Raw genomic sequence first — 6,592 nt, forward strand, 5'->3', positions numbered from 1 at the left:
GCAGTGTCCTGGCAGTGTCCTGCAGTGTCCTGCAGTGTCCTGCAGTGTCCTGGCAGCCCTGCTGCTGCTGCTGCTGCTGCTGGCTTTCCTGGAGAGCACCTTCCTGAGCCCAGCCCTCTGGGGAGCATCTGGAACACATCTGGAGGAGCTGCTGCCCCAGCACAGAGCGGAGGGGCTGGGGGGAGCAAGATGCTTCTGTGGCTGTGGGGTCTGGACTTGTCCATGCCCTGCTGGGTGGGAGGGTGGCCCAGCTGTGACACACCTGAAGGGGGGGTGAGGACACGTCCCCTCAGGTGTGGGGAATATGTGAGAACTGGGGGGCTCTCAGCCACTGAGGTCCTGCTGAGGCTCTGAGGTTCAGCATTTCTGGGACAGGCTGTGGGTAGGGCACCTGGGAAACACCAGGAGCACCAGGGCTGGATGGAAAGCTGCTGTGGGCCTGCTCCTGACAGGAAATTCCTTCAGAGGTGAACGAGTCCCACAGGATTTGCTGTGAAGCTTCTTCACTGTGGTCAGTAACTGAGAGCTAGGTCACTACGCTCCTGTCTCCTGCTGCTTATGGTGGAGGCACCTGGTGCTGGTTCCCTGTGCCTCCTGATCCTTGAAGCACCAACTCCATGTAGCAACTGGCAGCTGGAGTGGCTCAGCTCCTTGTCTTCCTGTAAAAACTACTTCTGCTCCCGTGGAAACGGAGTTTTGGTGATATAATCCCAATGAATGAAGGGGTTTTCTTAATTAAAGTAGTAATCTGGAAGTTGTCATTGATAAGTGTGTAAACAAGCTGATTGCAGGAGGCGCATGAATAGCTCTAATGAGCACGTGTGGGTACCGAATTAACCATGGTTCACAAGCCATGCATGGCTACAGGGTTATTCACAAATAACCACTTCCCATTCGCTTGACTTTGCCTGCCACCCCAAAAATCTTGTCTTTTCAGTGTTACACAGCAAAAAGGAACCTGCGTCTTTCACAGGAGGAGAGCTTTGAGGGCACTCACTTCTCTTCAGGTGGCTGGGGAGGCAGCCTGTGCTCTGGGTGTTTTTTCCCCAGAAGTGAAGTGCAGCCTGGTGGGTGCAGCAGGGGTGCTCAGCACTGGCCTCTCCTGCTGCTGGGTCCTTCCAGGGCCCTTGGAGGAGGCGCTCCCCAGCTGGATGAGATGGAGTGCCCTGTCTGTGCAGTGGGAGAACAATGGCTCTGCAAGGCTTTGTGTTGTTAACGAGCTCCTCAGAGGAAGGGCCCTACAGAAGTGCAAATCATCTTCTTAACTTGCTGTTAATTATTGATATATTAATTCACTGCAATAAGCAGGATGGCAGTAGTAGGGTGATGGTAGGCTCAGCTGATCTGGCTGTGGATGGAAGCACACTGACTTCTTGTGACCTTCCCAAGGAGGTGCCTGCTGCACTTGCTGCTCTGCTTTGCTGGTGCTGCTGGGACTCTGGAGGAGTCTTCCCTTTCCAGGCCTCGGAACAGCTCCATGATTTGATTGAAAAGAGCTTGTGTGTGTACCTTCCATCTATTTAAGAGAAATAGTTTGATTGTTAAATGTCATCTGGGTAATCCTGTCTGCAGCCTAAAATAGCGAAGGAAGACACAGGGTGTAGTTTAATTTCCAGAGAGTTAAGTACAGCTTTTTTCCTGATTCAGAAGAAATCAGGGTTTGTTGAGTACTCATGGCACCTGGGCTTGATCTACTGTTTCAGTAGCTATCATTTCAAGATATCATGTTGTGAAAGTGGAAATTCAGCCTCCTCTTCACCACTGTCTTGCTGCAAATAGCCGCCTTCTTTTTGGGTGCCCATATCTAGCCGAGAATTAGGGTGGTAGGGAAATGCTGAATCAGTGACACCAAAGACATCTGTTTTTTGTTTAAAGAGTGATTTGCATCATGAATTAAATGATAAAAAAAAAATAAAAAAATAGGATACTTGTGTGTCTGCTTCACCCTGAAACAGTGACTTAATGTTTCTCTCTTGGGGTAACAATAAATGGTCCAAGAGACTGTTTTTAGGAGATGGCTTTTGGGGGAACTACTACAGTTTGTTGTGTATCTGTCCTGTAAATTCATACATGTCATGCTGCTCTCATGGGCTTTATGCTCTTCTGGGTCTGCATGATCATTAAATGAACCAGCAGGGTAACCCTGACTCTGAAGATATTTGTGTTCACCAATGTCTGCTTTTATGTGCAAAAACTCAGGGAGGAGATTTCTGCGGGGCTCGGTGTGTTTGTTCCACAGTGGGCACTGTCTGATGTGTGTGTGCCTGTCCCACGTGCACAGCCCTTCTCCTGGCCCTTGGGCTCTAGATCCATTCCCTGCTCACTGCTCAGAGTGGATCTCTGGTGCTGCTGGAGATCTTGTTACGGGATGGCTTCTGCTCTTCTTCCTCCTAAACACAAATTCTATCTGGAGTGGGGTTGTTGCAGCAGAGCAGAGTGTCCTGTGCACACGCAGTCACTTCCATACACATTGGAGTTAAAATAGAAACTCGAGGTGGAATTTCTACCCTGGTGTGTGATCTGTCTGGCTGACTTCCCTTTCCTGCCAAAGGGAAGGTAATGCTGCCCTGCTCTCCAGGAAGCTCTCTCTGGTGCCTCTTTAATTTCCACGAGTCCAAGCCGGCTTTAGGGAGCAGGATGAGTGCTAAGCTTGCTGTCCACTGTCCTGCAGGAACTGGACTGCAGGAACCATGGGGAATTACAACCTTCAGGTGTATTTCTTCTGTCAGGCAGGCTGAGGTTTGCTGGAGTTTTCTGGTTTCAAGGTTTGGCAGGAATTGTCATTTCACATTGCAAGTGAAGAGTCTGAATATATGCCATATAATTAACACCAGGAAATTCTGGCTCCTGAGGCTATAGGGTTAAACAAATATATGTCCCCATTAAACTTGAATAATAAGAGGTTAACTCATTAGGAAAAGGAACACTCTTGATGTGCTTAATGGAGGGAGAGAGTATTAACTCTTACAGTTCCTTGTGAACCTTTCTTTTAGTTACATTTTCCTTTTTGAGTGTTAATTTTTCTGCTGTAGAATACTTTACACCTCCAAATTTGACTCCTGTTTATTCTGTATGAGTTGTCTTGTTTCCTGGATTATTGATATGCCTGGATTCTTTGGAGTCTTAAAAATTATGCTTTGTTGATGGTTGGTGTGTACTTTAAAATAATATGCAGCACAGAACAAAGGCAAATCTTTAAAATGCCTTATTTGAAAATAGGGAAGGAAAATAGGTGAAATACAGATAAATTAATATAGCCAAGGCAAAAACCTGCAAGCCTAAGTGCTCTTTGATTGTGGTATGAGCAATCCTTACCCAGTGCCTGTGGCTCTGAAATGCCTTTGGGGTTCCCCAAATGCAGTCATGGTTTGAAGAGAGCAGGTATTGTCTGAAATCATAATTCTGGCAGAGCTGATTGCTCCCTTCATGTTTATTTAGTGGAAATAAGTCAGCTCCAGCTCCCCCAGCCGTTTCCTCCGTGTGCCTTTCCCCGCTGAGCACTGACCGTGCGCTCCAGATCGCAGCTGCTGGTACAAGTGGGAGATGCATCACTTCGTGTTTGAGACTGTCCTGGAGAATTCTGCCTCACTCCAGGCATCCTTAAGTGTTGTTCTTTTGTGTAGTTTGAGTCTGGCTTCTTGGGAGCTTCTGGCACAATGAAGTCAATAATCCTATTGCTGATCATGCTGTTGTCAAAATAATTATTCCAAGTGCTGGCTCCATATGATGCAATTAAACTATTGATTAGTACAGTTAGGTCCAACCAAGGACAAAAATGTGGTCCCTTGCACAGATTTCCTAGAACTGAGAGACTGATTATTCTTTGAGGTTGCTCTATTAAACAAAAGAAACAGATTTAATTCAGTAACTGACTTTGGTAAATGGAGCACAGAGATCATTCGATTCTGTTGTAAGCAAATAGGAAATTTTTCTCCATTGTTACTCTTATTTTGGATCCTTTATAACAAACATCTGGATGTTTCTGGCTATGCATTCCTTCTATTTGGCAGTTAAAAAATTCTAGAGAGGATTTGAAGTTAGGGGCCCATGAGGTGAGAAGGGGAACCCAAAGTATTGATGACCCTCTTAAGAAATGATATTTGCTTATGGAACAGCAACGTGTGTGAAGCAGCTCTAGCTGGGAACAGTTCTAGGCATGGAACAGACTAAGGGTAGTCTCAGACTATGTCATAATACTTTTCAAGGCAGAAATAATAATTTATAATTCATGCAGCTGTATAAGCTCTTAGCAGAGTCAATTATGGAACATTTTATTTTGTGGATCACCTGAGAATAGTCAATCTTCCCAAATTTTGCAGAAGAGAGATGAAGAAGTCTGAGAAATGCTCCTAAGCAAGGAGGTTTCCAATAGCAAATAGTACACCAGTGATGTCAGCCCAAGACAGGAAATCAGTATTTTGGCTCCTGCACCCTCCATGGCTCAGCCTCTTTCCTGTATGTGGGAGTGTGCGTGTGTGTGGAACTGTATAAATAATCACACCCCAACGTGTTTCATGTGGTGAGGGACTGCCTTGGAGCAACTGGCTTCTGGGATGTGTAAGTGCTTAGCATAAACACATTTTGTGTGCTCTTAAAAAAGCTGAGGAACCTGTTTTTCACCTGTGTCCTGTGGACTGATCCCGAGATCCAAGACATTCCATATGCTGCAGCAGGATAGAAGAAATCTCACATTTTCTTTCCCTTGGGTTTTTGGTTTTTTGTTTTTTTGTTGGTTCCCCGAAGTAACATGTTTTCATTGAATTTACTGTCTGTTATGTGAGCAAACTAATCTCTGTGTTTTTGTCAGGTGTTTCATACAAGACTTCTGCTGCAGCAGTTCAAGCATTTAGATTTCTGTCTTTATTGTTATTGGCCTGGTTTCCACTTTAGCAAATTCACAGCTTGTGAGCTATTGCTGGAAATTTCAAATGTGCAAAACCTTAGGGAAGCACTAAGCACAGCCATCCTCTTCATTTGAGTCCTGTGTTCGCTCCTAATAGTGTGGAACATGTGAGTGCAGCGATGGCCAGAGCAGCTCCCCCAGCCCCATGTGGGCAGGAGAGGGAATTCCTCCCTTTGGGGTCTGCATGGGCACTGAGTGGGATGGGAACCACCACAGCGGGGGAAGAGAGGAGCTGTCTTGGTCACACCGCAGATCAGGAGAACAAGGAATAGAATTAGGTTTCTGCTAGGATATTTAGTCACATCTAAACTAATTTTTCACGGTGCCTCAAGGCAGACTAGGTGACTTCTTACAGTACTTTTTTTGTCCCATTTTATTATGAGCCTATGGATGAATTAACTGGTACCTGCTAATTAGTGAAAGCAGACAAGGACAAATCCTGCTCAGGCTCACCTCAGCTTGCCTCAGGTAAACTTAATGCTGACCGTGACTCTTTCCTGTTTCTGCTGGCCAGTTAGCTGTTGTGCCAATCTTGATTAACTTGGTCGTTTAAAAACTGAATTCAATTAATTTCATCATACAGACAAGCCCTCTGGCCATGCGAGTTTGCAGGGAGAGGCACAGAAATTAGACTTGGATCAGTACCTGCATTTCTCTGGAGTCATTGAAATCCTACCATTAGTTCATAACTGGAAAGTACAAAAATAAAGCTGATAGTTATGGCAGAAGAGATCTCACTACTGTGAGATACTGTTTCATAGAATACCGTGACAGGCAAACCATGCTTTGAAGGGAAGTACTGAGTTCTTGATATGAAAGATGCAGACATTAGTAATAACAAACAGATTTTCCAATGGATATCAATTTGGGAAAAATAAGATGGATTAATACAGGCATTCACCTTCCCTGTCAGCTTAATATCAAGATAATTTTATTTGATAGTTCAATGTAGTAAACTCCTCTTTTCCTTAATACATATTTGCAAAAAGTAGGCAATATTGTAATACAGTAATTAGCCATATTTGCCTTTACTATGTGTGAATAAGATTAATATACTAGAGTGTTCAACCTAATTGATCTATTATGTGATAGGGACTCACAACCAGACTGCAAATTACAGTTTAACCCCCCAAAGGGCTAGACTTGTTTAGAAAATGTGTGAGTCTTTAAGAGATAAAATTAATAGAACTGACATTGACCTAAATATTCAGCGTTATTAATTGTATCAGTGGATTGTGCTGCTTTTATGTGCAACTAGGAAGGCAGTGTTTGGAAAGGAGCAGCTTTATGACAGCAGTGGGAAGGGTGGCTAACAGAAAACATGACAATTATCGCAAGCCAGGTTTCCTGGTTTAAAAAAGTGATTGTCACAGGCCCTTACAATTGCTATTCCATGTGGTTGTGATTAAATAAATCATCCGTGCAGCGTGTTTGGAACATAATGGCTCTGTGGGAAAAAAAATGTAAATCAGGTTTTTGTATTAATGAAAACAGTTTAATACGGTTTTAATGACCCATTTTTCAGTCTTCACCAGAAAGTAATTACCAGTTAGATAGTTAGTGCTCTGGGCTTTGTTCTGGCTCTCGGAACTCCTTCAGCCGGTCACCCAGGGGAGTCCTGCCACGCTCCATGGGCAGCCCTGGGCCACTGACCCAGCAGTGCTGGGCCCTGCTCTGCTGCAGCTCCTG

This window comes from Parus major, chromosome 4A (genome assembly GCF_001522545.3).
Source record: "Parus major isolate Abel chromosome 4A, Parus_major1.1, whole genome shotgun sequence".
Taxonomy (NCBI): Eukaryota; Metazoa; Chordata; class Aves; order Passeriformes; family Paridae; genus Parus; species Parus major.